At 45.1% G+C, this 19691-nt stretch overlaps 1 protein-coding gene across 1 annotated transcript in view; it reads left to right on the top strand.

Annotated features, from left to right (window-relative positions):
* The first annotated feature begins 6795 nt into the window (after positions 1-6795).
* OCA2 (OCA2 melanosomal transmembrane protein) overlaps positions 6796-19691 on the top strand; it is a 442782-nt gene continuing 429886 nt past the window's right edge. Inside the window, exon 1 of the mRNA XM_044230697.1 lies at positions 6796-6927. The gene's annotated coding sequence lies outside the window, so the exon portion shown is untranslated. The remainder of the gene's footprint in view (positions 6928-19691) is intronic.

The raw sequence follows: 19691 nt of genomic DNA, 5'->3' as shown, positions 1-19691 counted from the left end.
CACATCTGGGGCCAGGCACTGGAGTTGGGGCCCCCTTCTCATTGCGTCTGCTAGCCCAGGCAGGGAACATGGAGTGGGATACCCCTGGGGTTTTAGTCTGCTCTGTGGCCTGGGGTCTTCTGATCTGATCCTTCCTAGCTCTTAATCTCAGTACACCTCAAGCTTTGGCACTGACAAGGCTGATTAATCATTCGTATTTTTGTAGGTAAATACTTTATAGCAAGGATCTCTGCTAGGACATGTCTCTTAGAAATCCTGATAGGCTCAGTAAGAAGGGCATGTGTCCTGGGCATGGAGGGGCTAGGGCCACGGCTCCTTCTGTGGGTGTGTTGACCTGAGAGCCTAGCCTCCTTCCTGCCAGAGCTCCAGGGTGCCAGGCAGGCTGGCCAGGGCTTGTATAGTCACTCAGGAATAGGCCACAAGGGATTACCCACTCCCATGGTATTAGCCCTAGGTCCTTCCAACCACAGGGCCACCCATGCTGAACCTCTTCCCCTTTGTGGATCTGAAGAAGTCCCCCAACCAAGGCACTTCCAACACACAGGGAGCCCATCTGAGACTAAAGTGGCCACGGGAGTACCCCAGGATACTTGGTTATTCCATCACCCTGCAGGCTGGACAACCTGGCACTGCTCTCAGAAGGTACAGGTAGATGTCCCAATGCTGACACCCCTCCCTGGCTGCAGGCCGCATGAGGTGGGTGCCTGAGCTGTCTGCTGAAGTGCAGGAATATGGGGTGGGGAGAGGCAGACCAGAAGGCTTGAGAACTGGTTCCTCCAGCCCGGCTTCACTGCGGGGTCTTTTGGCCTGTTGGCAGGTGAACTCTACTGTGTGCAACATGGGCCACATACTGTAAACTCTCCCACTGGGCCAAGAGTGGTCCCTGGCCTCCTGTGCTTGGTTTTGCTGGCATGTCATAGTGGCCACAGGCATTTGATGTCACTATTGTCCATGGGAAATTCCTTGTACAGCATTGCTATGACCGCAGTCCCAGCTTTACACTCTCCTGTGCATATGCATGCCCAATGGAGGCACCATTGCCTGGTTCCTGTAAGGGTGGGGCAGACTGAGTGGAGTCATCCAATCAGCAGGCCGTATGTATATCCACTGGGAAGGTTGGAATTCAATTGGCCACCTGTGTAGGGGCGGGGCTTAACCACCCCCATAAAGGTTGCTCTGCCAGGCTGCCAAGGGGGGCTGCTGCAGGAGAGCCGGGGCTGCTGCAGGAGAGCGGTGGAGCCGAGTCCGCGGAGAGTGGAGCGGAGAGCGGTGGAAGTCGCAGAAGAGCAGGGGAGTCAACGGTGTATAGAAGAGCTGTAACAGCTCTTGTAAGAGCTATAACCGCGTTTGGCGGTCCAGCCTCCAGCCTCCGGCGGCCCCGAGCGCCGTCGCCTGCAGCTTCCAGCCTCCGTCGGCGGCCCCGAGCGCCGTCGCCTGCAGCTTCCAGCCTCCGGCGGCGGCCCCGAGCGCCGCCCCCTGCAGCTTCCAGCCTCCGGCGGCGGCCCCGAGCCATCGCCTGCAGTCTCCGGCGGCGGCCCCGAGCCATCGCCTGCAGACTCCAGCCTCCGGCGGCCGAGCAGTCCAGTCGTCTGCGGTCCAGTTGTCAGCGGTCCCTCGACGCCTGCGGTCCTGAGACATCTGCGGTCCAGTTGTCAGCGGTCCCTCGACGCCTGCGGTCCTGAGACATCTGCGGTCCATTTGTCAGCGGTCCCTTGACGCCTGCGGTGCCAGCGGCCCTGCCCCGCACTCCAGGACCCTCAGCAGTGACACAGTGAGAAACGACCTAGATGTCAGCAACCTCATTGGGAGTAGGCACGCCGGGGTCAAAGTTGTCATCTTTTATAAAAGAAAGCCCTGACCGGTCAGTGAGATTCATGATGCTTGGCGCGAAATAAAGCTTTGCTTGACCTTCGCTTTGTATCAGTCTCGATCCTTTGATCACGGACCCTAACAGTTCCCTTTGCTATCTCTCCTCCTTTAGTTAGCTTGGTTGGAAAGAAGCCCTTGGAGGTAACATAATTTCTCAAAGCAGTAACATCCGTCTCAAGGCAGGGCAGAGGGAAACCTGTGGTCGACACACTGGTCCTAGTGGAGCCGGCACAGGAACAGGACTCTCAGCATTGCCCGCCTGACTTACCAGGGCTGGAGTGGGGGTAGACCTACTGCTGGTGGGGAGACTCAGGGACACTGTCCTCATGGGTGAGCAGGTGTGAGGAGCAGGCTCTTCTCAGCCACAGAGAGCCCTGCCTGGTGGGCCCCACCCCATCCACTTTTCAAAGATTTTTGTTTCCATAGACCGTGGAATCTACATAATGAATTTTCTTCTAGCACCTTACATTAAAAACAGACTTTTATTAGAGCAATTTTATATTTATAGCAAAATTGAGCAGAAGGTCCAGAGATTTCCCATATATGCCTTGTTCCCACACATGCATTGCCCCCACCAGAGTGGTACATGTAAGGTTTTATAGGCGAGATAAACATGACACCAGGTGAAGTGGGTGCAAGGCAAGATTTATTAAAGGCACTCTCCCGTGAAGTTTCAGGGCTCAGGAGAAGGGGAGCCAGGAAAGTTGCGCCAGGAGGAGGTGGGCACCCTTGGGTGAGGTTCCTTGACTCCGGAAAGGGGAGTGGGGGAAATGGCACTGGGAGGGAGTTGGCGGGGCGGGGGGTGGTGTCTTTTATCTGTTTCCTATGGAGACGTGATCTGGGCATACATCCTTTTGGCAGGAGAGTCAAACGTGAAGGAAAGGGGAGGGAGGAGGCTGGAAGACGGTGGGACCCGGCAGTCATTTCTATTGTTCCTCCTGCACTCCCGGAGCCCACCGACCTAACAGTACACTTTTTGCAACCAATATATTTATCATTGTTAGTTTCACAGAACAGTTTTACTACCTTAAAAATCCTCTGTACTCTACTTACATTTTCCTCTCCCCACAAAACCCCTGATCTTTTTATTGCCTTCACAGTTTTGCCTTTTCCAGAATATCATATGGTTGGAATCTTTTTAGATTGGTTTTTTTCACTTAGCAATGAATTTAAAGTTCCTTCATGTCTTTTCATGGCTTGATAGCTCTTTTTATTTATTTATTTATTTATTTACTGCTGAATAATATTCCATGGTCTGAATATACCATGGTTTGTTTATGCATTCGTCCACTGAGGGACATCTTGTTTCTTTCCAAGTTTTGGCAGTTATGAACAAAGCTGCTATAAACATCTGTGTGCAGGTTTTTGTGCCTGTAAGTTTTGAACTCCCTTGGGTAAATAGTAAGGAATACAACTGCTGAATTATGTGGCAAGAGTATGTTTAGTTTTGTGGGAAACTGCCAAATTGCCTTCCAAAGTGAGTGCACCATTTTGCATTTCCACCAACAATGAGTTCCTATTGCTCCACAGCTCATTACATTTTAAATTGCCTTCAAAGTGCAGACTTGGAGGCTAGAATTCCTCCCATTGTTTGCATCATGCCTTCATTGTTCCCTGACTGAATCCTTGGCTAGGATGCAGTCTGTGGTGATTTAAAATATGGCTCTAATGTTCTCTGACATTTTTCCCATCAAGAACTTTGAACCTGGCCTCTGTGATTGCTTGACCAGTAGAGTATGATGACAGTGATACCTGCCAGTCCTGGGTACAGGACTGAAGGAACTGGCAGCTTTTCCTGTCCTTGGGCCCCCGCTACCATGCTGTGAAAAAGTCCAAGGATCAGGGCAGCAGCCACATGGTAGGGCATGCAATTCCACAATAGAAATGAGTGAGGCCACTTCCTGATGCTTCCAGTCTCCAGTCTCAAGTTGCTTTCAGTCCTTTGTGCCACCTTGACTTTACTGGGGCTCAGATGATCTCTTTCCATGGTGTCTGAGTTCCAGACCCATGGCATCTGGGAGCACGATAAAATGGTTGTTATTTTCGTTGTTATTTTGTTACACAGCAGTAGATAAAGGAACCCATGTAAGTCTGCATTTGATTTTTCTTTCTCAGGTCCCTCTCTTGGCTGGACAGAAGACATCTACCCTGGCTGTCTAGCCAGTGTCCCATCTCTCCTATATCTCTTAGGGGTCAGTGAGGCTGGGCTGAGTGGAACAATCTGTGGGCAGCAGTGCGTGAACAGGATGTGCAGCCTATGCAGTCAGAGCAGGCAAAAGCTGGTGGCCAGAGAGGCTTGCACAGTGGGTGATCACAGCAACCCCTGAGAGAAGGTTGGATTTCCAAAGAGGAGCTGCAGGAAGATTTCCATGTGAAGTGGGAGTGGAAGACTGGGATGGAAATGGCTCTGAGTCATATCTGTCTGTTGAGGGTAAGAAGCCCAGGGCACTTCACTGGATCACCCACAAACACATAAAATATGCACATCCACACATCCATATAAAACCCACCACTACTTACATCATATAAGCAAATGGATTTTATTACAGGTATTTCAGAATTTATACATTCAAGTACTGTATACTTGGAAAGAGCCACCTTTGTTTAGCCTTTATATCTGATTCCAATGATGCATCTCTTTGCTTAAGAACATTTAGACAGCTCCTATTTTGGAGTTTCTCTCAGGAGTTTCTCAAGTCATCTGAGAAAAGTGACTCTATGGTTAGATTTTGGTGAAGTGTTCCTGCCCAGCTCAGGAATCACCACATCATTTCTGAGACTGTCCCCTGTCACTTCTGACTGAAGAAATTCAGAACCTCTCCATGGTACAGCACCAGCACCATGAATTATGCTGTAGTTTCCAACAACATTACCTCCATCCAATCCTCATTCTTAACTGCTGGAATCCCTAATTGAACCTGGCTTCAGCAACCAAAAGGATGGGTTAGCAATGACTAAAGAGCCCAGAGATAGAGAGCTTAAAACTTGGTCCAGCATGGAATTCTGCTCTGTGTGGGCTTTGTTGCCATGTGTGTTGGGACATGTAGATGCCAGTCCCTGGCAGGGGTGGGATTTCTTCCATAATTTAGGCAGCATGCACTCATTCCTGGAGCAGGGATAGTTGATCCCACCACAAACATTCAACAGCTACATAAAGAACATTAGGGGCTTGTGATGAAGGAAGAAGAAGGAAGGATGCAGTCAGCCCGGTGGCCAGGCTGAGTCAGCAGGTAAATGTTAGTAACACAGGTGAACATTAGTAACACAGGCATTAGTAAACTATGTGTTTGGCCAGCCATAGTTGCCCTCCTGGTGCTTCACGATCCTCCTTTGGACCTGTCGGCCTGCACACCAAGGCCCCCCAGGTGTGGCTATTATTCTGTAAGGATGGCCTGCACATTCATACTCCCTGCTCCCTGTGACATTTTCTCTCCTTTGTGTTTCTTGCGGTGTTTGAGGAGGATTCTCAGGTTCACGGATGAGCGTGGATGCATCTGCATTTCTGCTGTGGTCACGAACTCCACAGGGGCCCAGCCCCACGTGAATGGAGTCACCAGGCACAGCACATGTGGGCTGTGTCTACACACGATGTGTACAGTAATCTGACACAAGGTGTCTGAAATGCCATACCGGAACTTATATCAGACTACTTGGGCTCTCTTGTGGTTGTGGCCAGCCCTGGACTGTGCTCTAGGAGCACAGGCTCCAGGAGGCCCAGAGGCTCTTTGGATCCTTGGAACTGCTCTTGGGTAACCTGACCACACCCTGTCCTTTGCAATGTGTTTGTTATCAAGTCTATGCCTCCCATATACCTAATGTAGCCAGACTCCATAAAGAAATCATTCTCCCAGAGAGGTTTATAGAGACATTTCCCAGAAGGGCAACTTTTGGGGTTTGTCTGTTACATGGTGGAGGACTTAGGAGCTTCTGAATTGCTGTCAGTCCTTGGGCAGTGATTGGGGGGCTAAAGCCCCACTTGAGCTGCCTGGTGCATTGCAGGTCTGGGTGTCTGTGTCTGTGTGTAGTACATGTGTTTATGTATGCCTCTGTGTGTCTTGTGTGTGTCTGTGCATGTGTGTTGGTATGTGTGTATTTATGTGTCTATGTGCCTGTTTATATTTTTGTGTGTGTTTCTGTGTGTGACCTGTTTCTGTGTGTGGTTAATATGTCTGTGTATAGTGTATACTTGTGGTATGTGTGTGTCTGTGTGTGTGTGTCTGTGCAGTTTTTGTTCTGTGTGTATGTTTGTGTGGTTATATGTATGCCTGCATTTCCTTCTGTGTGTATGCAATTTGTGTCTATGTATGTGTAGTGTCTGTGTGGTGTGTGTGTCTATGTGTGTACCTATCTGTATCTGTGTTTAGTTTGTGTGCCTGTGTATCTGATGTGTCTGTGCGTGTGTTTGTGTCTCTCTGTGTTTACCTCTCTTTGTGTCTGTTGTAGGGGAGAAAGAGTGAGCTTCCCACAAATGGAACATTGGCCCAGGCCTAGGCTGGAGAGGAACAGGCAAAGAGAAAATAAGAGGAGTGCTGGTCAGGTTTATCAGCAGTATCTGAGAACTCTTCAAAGGCAGAAGAGAAAAAAGAAGGCAAAATAGTCACGCAGTTTACGTTTTCCAAATTCTTGTTCATAAGGAAAAACCTGTACTTGGCTGCATTCTATAAACTAGAACTTGTACTGGGCATAAGGAGCAGACATTGTCAACTTTCAGAGAGGATCTGGCCTTTCACCAAGAGACTTTTTCTCCGTTTCCTGAGTCTCCTGTAGCTCTCGGGGTGAAGGGTGAGGGGGTGAGGCATCCCCCTTCTCTGAGACCCGAGGGCTGCCCGGGTCGGGGGGCAGTGCCTCCTGTGACGTCTGTGGGCGTGGTCAGGCCGGGAGGTGCGGAGAAGGGCTCGCCCCGCCCCCGGGGCGCCCAGGCCAGCGTCCAGTGCCTGCAGACTTTTTCTTAGTCGGAGTATTGCTCTCCACTCGGCTTTCCGGAGCTATCAGTTTGGACCTTACGACTTCACTTTTGTTGAGAAAGATCAAGTCTTCAGGCCAGTGGGGAAACAGGAGGTGAGGAACCTAACCTGTCTATTCTGGGGAGCAGGTAGGGTTTTAATAATCCTGTGTTCGGTTGTTACTTTATGGAGCAAGGAAGGTCTGTGGGAAAAATGAGTAGTTGGTATGAGCACAGGGCGCGCACTCCCACCCCAAGCATTTTCTGGATTTGATGGGAGCAGCTCCCTAGGAGGCAGGTTCGCAGGACAAACCGGGTCCCTCACTCTGGGGTGGGCCATGGGGATATTGAGCGGAGTTTGGACGTGTTCAGACAATGTTCTGCTTGAACTGCAGGGCGGCATCTGCTCCCACCGCTGGCTTCACACACGTGAGCACTAGTCAGGCGTTTCTGTGCAATGGAATGCGGGGGGGGGGCATTCAATCCCCCAGAGCCTCTTTTTTCCCACTCTGGCCACACACAGCGGAATAAATGGATTTAATGTCGCTAGTTCCTTCCAAGGATATGGATATTAAGCACCAGCTTCCCTGTGTGTGGACATTTTTGTGTTTACAGACCCAGACCTGGGCCAGGAGCTCAGCAGGTGCCTAACAGGACTGCTTGTGAAGTCCCCAGGTGATCCTTTGAGCTCTGACTTCAGGATGTGTCAAGTTCACAATATGCAGTGATTTTGAGGAAAAGCAAACAGGAGGCTGTTACCAGTTGTAGGCAGTTGTTACCTCTTGAATACAAACCACCTAGAAAATGCTACCCCTTAAGTTTGTTCATAGGGGGTGGCAAAGCTCTGCGTTCAGGCTCCTGGGGCAGAACTTGTGGGGGCTGGTAATTCTTCTGGTGATACCAACTCTCATAATTGCCAATGAGGATTAAATCTCATTAAAAACAACAGAGGTGAAAGAAAGCTCTAGATAAACTGTAAAGGACTGTACAAGAACTGCTTGTTACCGCAATTTAGTTTACAAACATTTGAGTGTAGTTGTTCACATCAGATATAAAGTGGAAGTGATTTAGGAATGTAAGTTTTATTACACTGATGCAAAAGCAAATGCTGATACTGTTTTTGTTTTTTGAGAAGTTCATGACCCCTTTGAAGATAGCTCAGGTTTGAGGAACATCACGAGTTATGGAGGAAAGGAGAGCCCTGGCTGCAGATTCAGCAGTGCCCACCCCTGGGACACCTGGGAAGTGTTTTAAGCCAGAGGACATATATGATCTGATGTGTATTTTGGAAAGATCACTGTAGTTCGGTGGTAGCTAGCTGAGTCACACCCACTGGGAGATGGCTGCATAGCCCAGGGGTGGGGAGTTGGGGGGCACTTCTTAGGTAAAGGGTCTGCAGGGTGAGGACAGCCCTCAGGCTCTGGGTTTGTGAGCACCTTTGAGACATCAGGGAGACAAAAAGACAGCTGCACATAGTGATCTAGGCTGCAGAGGGGAGCTTGGGGTATTGACTATCCACCAGAGAGATCTAAGCCTCTTGGGAAAGGGGAGAGGAGAAGAGCCTTTCAACTCCAGGGCGTCAGGGAGAGGATGGGGTTGAAGGGAGGGCTGGGGTGCGATGGGGAGGATTTGGGCCTGCAATGGAGACATGTAAGGCCAGAGAAAGGAAAGGATAACCTAGAGACTTAGAGGCTCAGAGGAGAAGGCCTGTAGAGGAACTCAGAGACTTTTCCATCTTTCCTATATATTGGAAATACAGGAAGAAACCCCACAGACAAGGTCTCTCTGGTTAACTCCTGTGGGTGGCTGCACCACCTTGCGGAGGCATTTTCTTTGCCTCTTGGGGCCGCCCACGGGCCGCACCCTCAGAGAACAGGCTCCTCTCATAAAGTCGCCCAGGCTCTGGTGCTACCAAAGTGGCCAGTCCCGCGGGCTGTGAGGCCGGACTTAGTGGCCTCTTGGGCCACTCAGTGGTGAGGTCGGTGCTCTGGCCACACTGCTGAGGTTTCAACATCCTAACCTGATGGGCACTGCCAAGCAGGAGGCACGCTCCACAGGAGACGGTAGTGACGACTCGCCTCAGCGCAAGTCTGCTTTTTGAGGGGCAAAGGACAGTTTCAAACTGGTTTGCAGGCTGGACCAAAGTCAACAACACTGCAATTCCTTTCTACAAGAGTAAGGGGAGCAGCCTGAAGTGAAGGTAGAAGAGACGTCCTCTTTCTCACGTGGGGGCTGGCTGTAGGGCCTGGCGTAAGGGGTCCTGTCGAGAGCAGGAGGCAGCCCAGGGCGGCCCAATTCCAGACTGCAGCAGGGTGGCATCGCCCCTGGAGGCCTCTTAGGTGTGCTTCTGAGTACAACTCACTTGTTACCTTCCCTGGGCACAGCACAGGAAGGACAACTATCGTCATAGGCTAAGAGACTATTTAAAACCAGAGCATAAAAAAAAAAAAGAAAGAAAGAAACAGACGATGCTGTTGGGTTGAGCGTTCTAGAAGCTTCTACGGAAATTCATATGTTGCAAATCTCATCCGAAGGGACACAGGGTCACATTGTGCGCTGGCGTGGTGTGGGGCAGAGGCACATCTGCTTTTTCCTGGGCGAGCTGAAAAGGAGGCTGACGCCCCACCCTCCCCCCAGGGGCTGGACCTGTTACTTTTCCAGCTTCATCAACTGGGAAAGTTCAACGGACTCAGACACCTCCAACGTAGCCACGCCCCCACGGACAGACACGCCCCTGCAGACTCAGATCCTCCTACCCCAGCCCCCTGCAGCTGTAGCCACGACTCTGCAAACGCCCCCATTACTGGTGGAGGCAGCCACACCCCTGGAGGCACAGCCCCCTGGACAGCTCTGAAGTGACTACGAGGCTTTGGGACTGAGTAGTGCTTAAGATAGATGACTGGAGTGTTTTCTTCCGACCTTAGACTGCCCACAAGAGGAAAGCATTAGCTGCGAAGCGATTTCTTTTTAATATTTTCACAGCAACCAATATACATTTTTCTTCTCTTTTCATTATTGTGTAATGTCAAGTGATTACAGAACTTGAAGAGGGGCGCCTGGGTGGCCCAGTGGGTTAAAGCCTCTGCCTTTGGCTCAGTTCGTGATTCCAGGGTCCTGGGATAAAGCCCCATATCAGGCTCTCTGCTCAGCAGGGAGCCTGCTTCCCTTCCTCTCTTTCTGCCTGCCTCTCAGTCTACCTGTAATTCTGTCTGTCAAATAAATAAATAAAATCTTAAAAAGAAAATAAAGAACTTGAAGAAAAGTGCCCTTAAAATTTCCGAAGTTACTGTATTCCAAATGATGTATATTGCTGCTGCTGATTTGTGCGCTACTGTAAAACCAGCGTGTCGGTCTTCATTCAGTAATTCAGTTTTTTTAATTGGCACGCCTGTGTAGGGGACGGCACCTAATCCTCAGAACAGGAGGAAACACAGTGTGCCAAAGAGACAGTTTAGTTGCAGCTTGCTGGACTGAGGGGCACTGAGGGCAGGTTCTCGGGATCTTGGTCATACTCATGCTTCCTGTCCCTCATGTCTTTGCCGGCCCATTTGCACCAAACCTGAGCTCTGATCCATAATGCCAGCAAACTCCACCATGCCTACAAACCTCCAGCCAACTTCTGCTGTCAAGAACCATCAGAAGGAGCTGGGGGGTGCCCAGGCCTGGCTTTAGCATCTGGGAACACAGCTCACATGTACCCCCCCCCATCTTCCCTTGTTACATCGCCTCAATTGTCTGGTCATTTTCTCAGGTCAGAGTTAGAGCAACTAACAACTGCTGGACCACGCTGAGAAGGGGCTAAAGGCACAATTCCATTTACTCCTCAGTAAGGGCAGGTGTTGGGGCCTGTGTCTGGTGCTCTGCCCCTGTGCACTGAGCCTTGGCCTCTGGCCACTCTTGTAACCCAGACCTGTCCTCTCAATAAGCTAGCTCCTCTCCATGCTGTGAACACACTTGTAGGAGGAGCAGCAAGACCAAACAGCACAACCCAAAGCAGGGTTGGTTAGCTTCAGCTATGTGTTCAGGCAAGGCATGGGTAGGGTGTCAAGTCTGCAGCAGGACAGACCAAGCCCTTAGCAGGAGGGGCCTAGGTGGGCAGAGCTCTTACAGGACCTGGAGGGATGGGGAAGCACAGCTACAAGACTGTTGGGGAAGGAAGCAGAGTCAGAGGACAGACAGATTCAGGACCAGGTAGGAAGATAGGAGCATTCCATGGAGTTTGAAATATCAGTGATAATATCTATATTTTTCTAAAAGTTGGTCGCAATTTGGTCACTTTGGTATGAATCTTACTCAGAAGTAAAGGCCTGGGCTCAGCCTTAGTGGAGGCATAGTGGAGCACTGCCCCTCTGTTACCACTCAGACCTCACATGGCTCTCCCATCTCTGTTCCTGCTCAGGACACAACTGCACCCAGGGTCTCAGGGGTGCAGCCCTTCTTCTGCTGACTGCAGATGTCTCTCCCAGTCTGAGCTCAGCCCAATGCTCAGGGCAGGTTCTGTGGAGTCTTCAGCGGTGAGTCCCAGGCATCCCTCTGTAGGTCAGACATATTGGGCTCTGTGGGTAGAGGCCAGACTGAGACTGTGGGTCCCAGAAAAGTGCAGCGGCAGACTGGGGTTCTGGGGGTTGTTCCCAGAGATTAGTCCATGGTCTAGGATGTTCAGAGAGTCCTTCCAGAGGATGGGCTATGGCCTGGGATACTGGGGGGCATTCCTAGAGGATGGGTAGTGGGATGGGATGTTGGGATCCTTAGAGGACAGACTGTGGACTGGAGTGTTGGAAGGTGTTCCAAGAGAGTGGTCCATGGTTTGGGGTTTTGGGGTCCCCTCAGAGGACACACTGTGGAACTGGAGTGTTCCAGCCATCCGCATGAAAATTAATGACCAGGTGCAAGCCGTGGGATTTGGGATATGTTTAGAAGAAATGAATGAGAAAGGTAAGAGACAAAGAGAGATTTCTGGGTGAGCAGAGACCTTTGTGACTCAGGAACTGAGTTAGGCACTGAGCTGAACAAGAGCAGAGGCACTGGGCAGTGCTGAGCCAGGGTACAGAGGACACTGTGGGTGGGAGACTCATTCGGAGCTAGTTGGGTCAGAAGACAGACATCTTCAGAGAGTTGTCAGTGTTTAAAGCCAAGACTGAGATCTTCTAGGGGGGGTGGGCTTAAGGTGGAAGGTGGGAAGAGTGGAAGGAGCCAGCAAAGGAGAATGAGGAAAAGCTAGAGCCTTAGCAAGCCCTGAGATTAAAAAAGAAGGCAGTGCAGGGAAGGCTGCTGAGAACCTGACAAAGGGCCGGAACTTTGATGTTATCAGAGATGACTCTGACTAGTCTCTAGTCAGATGTCTAGTCAGAGTCTAGATGACTCTTAGTTGAAGTGGGTTCAAGAAAGAAAGAAAGGAGAAGTGAATACAGTGTTTTTGAGAAGTTTTGATATAAAGGATGGGAAAAAAGTTGGGTAGTGGCTGGAAAACTCTGTGAATATACAGAGAGATTAATTTTTAAATTTTGAGGTAGATTTACATGTTCCTTTTACCCAGTTTCCTCTGATGGTAACATCTTGCAAAATTATGATACAGTATCACAACAAGGATATTCACATTGACACAGTGAAGATAGAATTTACATCACTGCAAGGACCCTTCGTGTAGACCTTTTTCAGCCACACCCACATCCCTTCTGCCTACACCACCTATTTAACAAACCCCCTTCCGAACTGCTAATCTATTATCCATCTCTGTAACTTTGTTATTTCAAGAATGCTATACATAGGGAATCATACAGTGTATGACCTTTTAGGTTTTGCTTATCTTTTTTGACCTAGTGCTTTCACTGTGTAGATCCACGTAAGTTGTTGCATGTATCGCTAGTTGTGCCTTTCTAAGGATGAGTAAGATTCCATGGTATAGATGTACTATAGTTCAGTTAACCACTCATCCATTGACAACCATTTGGTTTATTTCCAGTTTTGGACTACTATGGATAAAGCTGCTGGGAACATTCATGTACAGGTTATTGTGTGAATGTAAGTTTCATTCATCCCCTGGGATAAATGTTCAGGAGGGCAATTGCTAGGTTAATTGCTAGGTTGTAGGGTAGCTTTAAAAAAAAAAACAAACAGTCAAAGTGCTTTCTAGAGGGTATATACTGTATTATATTCCTGCTAGCACTGTGTGAGGGGTTGTCTCTGCATCCTCTGCCAGCACTTGCTGTTGTCTCTATTTTTTTCATTTTAGCTATTCTCATAGGCATGTAATGACATGTCATTATAGTTTTAATTTGCATTTCCCTAATAGCTAATGATGTTGAACATTTTCTCATGTGCTCATTTACTATCTTATATCCTCCTAAGTAATGTGACTATTCTTGTCTTTCCACTTTTTCTTATTTAGTATTTGTTTAATTTTTCATTTTTCTTACTGTTGAGTTTTGAGAATTCTGAATATTATTATTTTTAGAAATATATTTTTAAATTTCAGTATAGTTAACATACAGTATTATATTAATTTCATGTGTACAGTGTAGTGATTCAACAATTGCACACATTATCTTGTGCTCCTCATGACAAGTGCACTCCTTAATCCCCATCACCTATTTCACCCATCCTCTCAATCCCCTCCCGCCTGGTAATCATTAGTTTGTTCCCAACAGCTAAGTCTTTTTCTTGGCTTGTCTCTCTTCCCGCACGCTCTCTCTCTCTCCCTCTCTCTTTTTCCCCCTTTGCTCATTTGTTTTGTTTCTTAAATTCCACATATGAGTTAAATTATATGGTGTTTGTCTTTCTTTTACTGACTTATTTCACGTAGTATATACTCTCTAGCTGCATCCATGTTGTTGCAAATGGCAATATTTCATTCTTTTTTTGTGGTCAAATAATATTACATTATATACATACTACTTCTTCTTTATCTACTCATCTATAGATGGACATGAGCTGCTTTCACAATTTGTCTATTGTAAATAATGGTGCTATAAACATTGGGGTGCATGTATCCCTTTGACTTAGTGTTTTTGCATTTTGTTTGTTTGTTTGTTTGGCAAATAACTAGTAATGGATCATAGGCTAGTTTTACTTTTAACTTTTTTGAGGAAACTCTATAGTGTTTTCCAGAGTGGTTTTACCAGTTTGGATTCCCACCAACAGTGCAGGAGGGTTCCCTTTTGTCTACAGCCTTACCAACACTTGTGGTTTCTTGTGTTGTTGATTGTAGACATTCTGACAGGTGGGAGGGGATATCTCATTGTAGTTTTGATTTTTATTTCCCTGATGATGAGTAATGCTGGACATCTTTCATATATCTGTTAGCCATCTGGATGTCTTCTTCAGAAAAATGCCCTTAACTGGATTTTCAATTTTTTGAGTATTGAGTTTGTTAAGTTCTTTATAGATTTTGGATTCTAACCCTTTATGGGTATATCATTTACAAATATTTTCTCCCATTCTGTAGGTTGCCTTTTATTTTTGTTAATTGTTTCCTTTGCTGTGCAGAAGGTTTTATTTTTATATGGTCCTAATAGCTTATTTTTGCTTTTATTTCCTTTGCCTCAAGAGATGGATCTAGAAAAATGTTGCTATAGCCAATGTCAGAGATATTACTGCCTGTTTTCTATTCTAGGATTTTTATAGTTTTAGGTCTCAAATTTAGGTCTTTAATCTGTTTTGAGTTTGTTTTTGTATATGGTGTAAGGAAGTGGTCTAGTTTCATTCTTCTGCATGTAGCTGACCAGTTTTCCCAATACCATTTGCTGAAGAGACTTTTTCCCATTGCATATTCTTGCCTGCTTTGTCAGATATTAATTGATCGTATAATTGCGGGTTTACTTCTAGATTGTCTATTCTGTTCCGCTTACCTGTGTATCTGTTTTTGTGCCATACTATACTGTCTTGATGACCACAGCTTTTAAAAAAAAATTATTAATTTTTTTTTCCAATTCATTTATTTTCAGAAAAACAGTATTCATTATTTTTTTCACCACACCCAGAAAAATTATTAATTTTTTTCAGCGTAACAGTATTCATTGTTTTTGCACCACACCCAGTGCTCCATGCAATACGTGCCCTCTCTAATACCCACCGCCTGGCTCCCCCAACCTCCCACCCCCTGCCCCTTCAAAACCCTCAGGTTGTTTTTCAGAGTCCATAGTCTCTCATGGTTCACCTCCCCTTCCAATTTCCCTCAACTCCCTTCTCCTCTCCATCTCCCCTTGTCCTCCATGCTATTTGCTATGCTCCACAAATAAGTGAAACCATATGATAATTGACTCTCTCTGCTTGACTTGTTGCTACAAAAGTTGAGTATTCATTCTTTCTGATGGAGGCATAATACTCCATAGTGTATATGGACCACATCTTCCTTATCCATTTTTCCGTTGAAGGGCATCTTGGTTCTTTCCACAGTTTGGCGACCGTGGCCATTGCTGCTATAAACATTGGGGTACAGATGGCCCTTCTTTCCACTACATCTGTATCTTTGGGGTAAATACCCAGGAGTGCAATTGCAGGGTCATAGGGAAGCTCTATTTTTAAATTCTTGAGGAATCTCCACACTGTTCTCCAAAGAGGCTGCACCAACTTGCATTCCCACCAACAGTGGAAGAGGGTTCCCCTTTCTCCACATCCTCTCCAACACATGTTGTTTCCTGTTTTGTTAATTTTGGCCATTCTAACTGGTGTAAAGTGATATCTCAATGTGGTTTTAATTTGAATCTCCCTGAGGGCTAGTGATGATGAACATTTTTTCATGTGTCTGATAGCCATTTGTATGTCTTGATGCCAACTTTCACCACTCTTGTTCAACATAGTATTAGAAGTCATCTTCATTTCTTTTACAAATGTTTTATAGTTTTCAGAGACAGGTCTTTTACCTCTTTGGTTACATTTATTCCTAGGTATCTTAACAATTTTGGGGGGCAGTTGTAAATGGGATCAATTCTTTGATTTCTCTTTCTGTTTCTTCATTATTGGTGTATAGAAATGCAACAGATTTTCACATTGATTTTATATCTTATGAATTTACTGAGTTCATTTTTTCTGTTCTAGTAGTTTTTGGTGGGGTCTTTAGGCTTTTCTATATAGAGTATTATGCCATGTGCAAATAGTGAAATTTTTACTTCTTCCTTACTGGTTTGGTCCTTTTGATTTCTTTTTGTTGTCTGATTGCTGTGCTTAGGACTTCCAGTACTATGTTGAATAAAAGTGGTGAGAGTGGACATATTTGTCTTGTTCCTGACCTTAGGGGCAATCCCTTGATTTTCCCCCTTTAAGTATGATGTTTGCTGTGGATTTTTCTTAAAGGACCTTATTATGCTGAGGTATATTCCCTCTAAATCTACTTTGTCGAGGTTTTTTTTTCTTTTTAAGGTTTTATTTATTTGACATAGATCACAAGTAGGCTGAGAGGCAGACAGAAAGAGAGGGGGAAGCAGGCTCCCCGCCGAGCAGAGAGCCCAATGGGGCTCGATCCCAGCACCCTGGGATCATGACCCGAGCCGAAGGCAGAGGCCGTAACCCACTGAGCCGCCCAGGTGCCCCTGTCGAGGATTTTTATCATGAGTAGAGGTTGTACTTTGTCAAAAGTTTTTCTGAGTCTATTGAAATGATTATACAGCTTTTATCTCATCTCTTATTGATGTGATGCATCACATTAATTAATTTGCAAATATTCAACAACTCTTGCATCCCAGAAATAAATCCCACTTGATCGTGGTGAATAATTTCTTAAAATGTATTGTTGGATTCTCTTTACTAGTATTTTGTTAAGGATTTTTGCATCCGTGATTGTCAGAGATATTGGCCTGTAGTTCTCTTTTTTGTGGTGTCTTTCTCTGGGTTTGGTATCAGGGTGATATGGCCTTATAGAATGAGTTTGGTAGCTTTCCTTCATCTTCTATTTTTTGGAATAGTTTGAGAAGAATAGGTCTTAATTCTTCTTTAAATGTTTGGTTGAATTCACCTGTGAAGCCATCTGGTCCTGGACTTTATTTGTTGGGAGTTTTAAAATTTCTGATTCAATCTCTTGCTGGAATTGGCCTCTTGAAATTTTCTAGTTCTTCCTGCTTCAGTTTTGGGAGGTTATATATTTGTAGGAATTTATCCATTTTTTTCTAGGTTGTCCAGTCTGTTGATGTATAGTTTTTCATAATATTCTCTTAGAATTGTTTGTGTATCTGTGGTGTTGGCTTGTATTTCTCCTCCTTCATTTGGAATTTTATTTATTTGTATCCTTTTGTTTTTGGATAAGTCTGATTAGAGGTTTATGAATTCTCTTTATTTTTTCAAAGAACTAGCTCCTGGTTTCATTTATCAGTTCTATTTTTTTAGTTTCTATGTCATTTATTTCTGCCTATTTATTTCCTTCTTTTTGCTGGTTTTGGGTTTTGTTTGTTCTTTCTCTAGCTCCTTTAGGGGTAAGGTTAGGCTGTTTATTTGAGTTTACTCTTGCTTCTTGAAGTAGGCCTATTTGGCTATGAACTTCCCTCTTAAGACTGATCTTGCTACATCCCAAAGGTTTTGGATGGTTATGTTTTCATTTTCCTTTGTTTCTATGTACTTTTTTATTTCTTGGTTTACCCATCTTATTTAACCTCCATGTATTTGTGGTTCTTCCAGGTCTTGTGGTTGACTTCTCGTTTTACAACATTGTGTTCAGAAAAGGTGCATGGTATGACTTCAGTCTTATTGTATTTGTTGAGGCCTGTTTTGTGGTATCTCTGAGTATCTGGAGAATATTCTGTATGCACCTGAAAAGAATGTGTATTCTGATGTCCTTCTTTGTCTGTTGTTACAGTCTTTGTTTTAAATATATTTTGTCCAATAGAAGTATTGCTAATCTGGGTTTCTTTGCACATTCATTTGCATGATAAATGCTTCTCCATCCTGTCACTTTCAATCTATAGGTGTCTTTAGGCCTAACGTGAGTCTCCTGTAGGTAGCATAGAGATAGGTCTGATTTTTTCTATCTGTGCTGTCTTTTTGATTGAAGCATTTAACTCTTTTACATTCAAAGTAATTATGGATAGATATGTATTTATTGCCATTTTATTACTTGTTTTGTGGTAGTTTCTGAGGTTTTTCTCTGATCCTTCTTTCTTTCATGGTTTGCTGGTTTTCATTAATGATATATTTGATTTTCTTTTTCTTTATTCTTTGTGTATCTAATAGTGGTTTTTGATTGTGGTTACCATTAGGTTTGAATATAACATACTCTGCATAGAATAGTGTAAATGCAGTTGATGGTCACTTAAGTTTGAACCCATTTCTTTACTTCTCTCTTTCCCATGTTTTAGGTATATATATATATATTTCACATCTTTTAATTTTGTGAATTCATTAGTTGATTTTTTACAGATTTTTTTTTTGTATTTTGTACTTTCTTTTTTTTTAAAAGATTTTATTTATTTGTTTGACAGAGAGAAAGATCACAAGTAGGCAGAGAGGCAGGCAGAGAAAGAGGGGGAAGCAGTATTTTGTACTTTCATACTGTGACTTCTGATGTTTCCTTTCTGCTCGAAGAGTCACCTTGAATATTTCTTGCAGGGCCAGTTTAGTGGTCATGAACTCTTTTAGTTTTTGATTGTCTGGGAAACTATTTATCTCTCCTTCTATTGGCTGCATATTTTTCCCATTCAGCACTTTGAATTTATCATGCCACTTTCTTCTGACTCGCAACGTTTCTTATGAAAAATCTGTCTTTTGCCATATAAGGTTTTCTGTGTATGTGTATGTAACTCTTCTTTTATCTTGCCACTTAAAAATTTTTTTTCTTTATCACTACCATTTTGCCATTTTAATTATGTCATGTGTGGATCTGCTTTGTTTATTTTGTTGGGAGTTGTGTGTGCCTCCTGAATCTGGATATGTTTCCTTCCCCAATTAGGGAAGTTTTCAGCTGTTTTCCTTCAAATAAATTTCCTACCCCCTTTCTCTCTCTTCTTCTTCTTCTGGGACTCTTATAATATGAATGTTACTACATTTCAATGCAGTCACTGAGTTCCCTATCAGCATTTGTGTATCTTCTATTAAGCTTGATTACTCTCCATTACTCTATCTTCTAGGTCATTAATTCATTCTTCTGCTTTTTCCAGCCTGGTGTTCATTCCACCAAGCATGTCTCTCATTTCATTTATTGAACCGTTCATCTTTGCTATAAAATTCATTATATCTGTGTTAAGGGTTTTATGGATGATTTCCACTCTTTTCTCCAGTCCAACAAATATCTTTATGCTCATTATTTTAATTTTTTAAAATTTTGTTTATTTTATTTCTTTTCAGTGTTCCAGCATTTTATGCACCACACCCAGTGCTCCATGCAATACGTGCCATCTGTAATACCCACCAACAGGCTCACCCTAACCCCCCTCCCTTCTCCCTTCCAAAACCCTCAGTTTGTTTCTCAGAGTCCACAGCCTCTCATGGTTGGCCTCCCACTCCAATTACCCCCAACTCACATCTCCTCTCCATCTCCCAATGTCTTTGGTGTTATTTCTTATGCTCCACAAGTAAGTGAAATCATTACTTTAAATTCTTTATCAGACATTATTTATATCTGTTTTGATTAGATCTCTGGCTGTGGCCTTGTCTTGTTCTTTTATTTTTTCAAATTCCTCTATCTTCTCATTTTGTTTACATCTCTGTGCCAGTTTTATGTAAAGATGTCAGCTCTGTCTCCTGTTCTTGAGAGTAATAGTTTTTTTTTTCAATTTATTTATTTTCAGAAAAACATTATTCATTATTTTTTCACCACACCCAGTGCTCCATGCAAGCCGTGCCCTCTATAATACCCACCACCTGGTACCCCAACCTCCCACCTCCCACCACTTCAAACCCCTCAGATTGTTTTTCAGAGTCCATAGTCTCTCATGGTTCACCGCCCCTTCCAATTTAC

The sequence above is a fragment of the Neovison vison genome, chromosome 13 (genome assembly GCF_020171115.1).
Source record: "Neovison vison isolate M4711 chromosome 13, ASM_NN_V1, whole genome shotgun sequence".
NCBI lineage: Eukaryota > Metazoa > Chordata > Mammalia > Carnivora > Mustelidae > Neogale > Neogale vison.
Note: the sequence above shows the minus strand (reverse complement) of the source record. Positions and strands in the feature narration are given on the sequence as shown.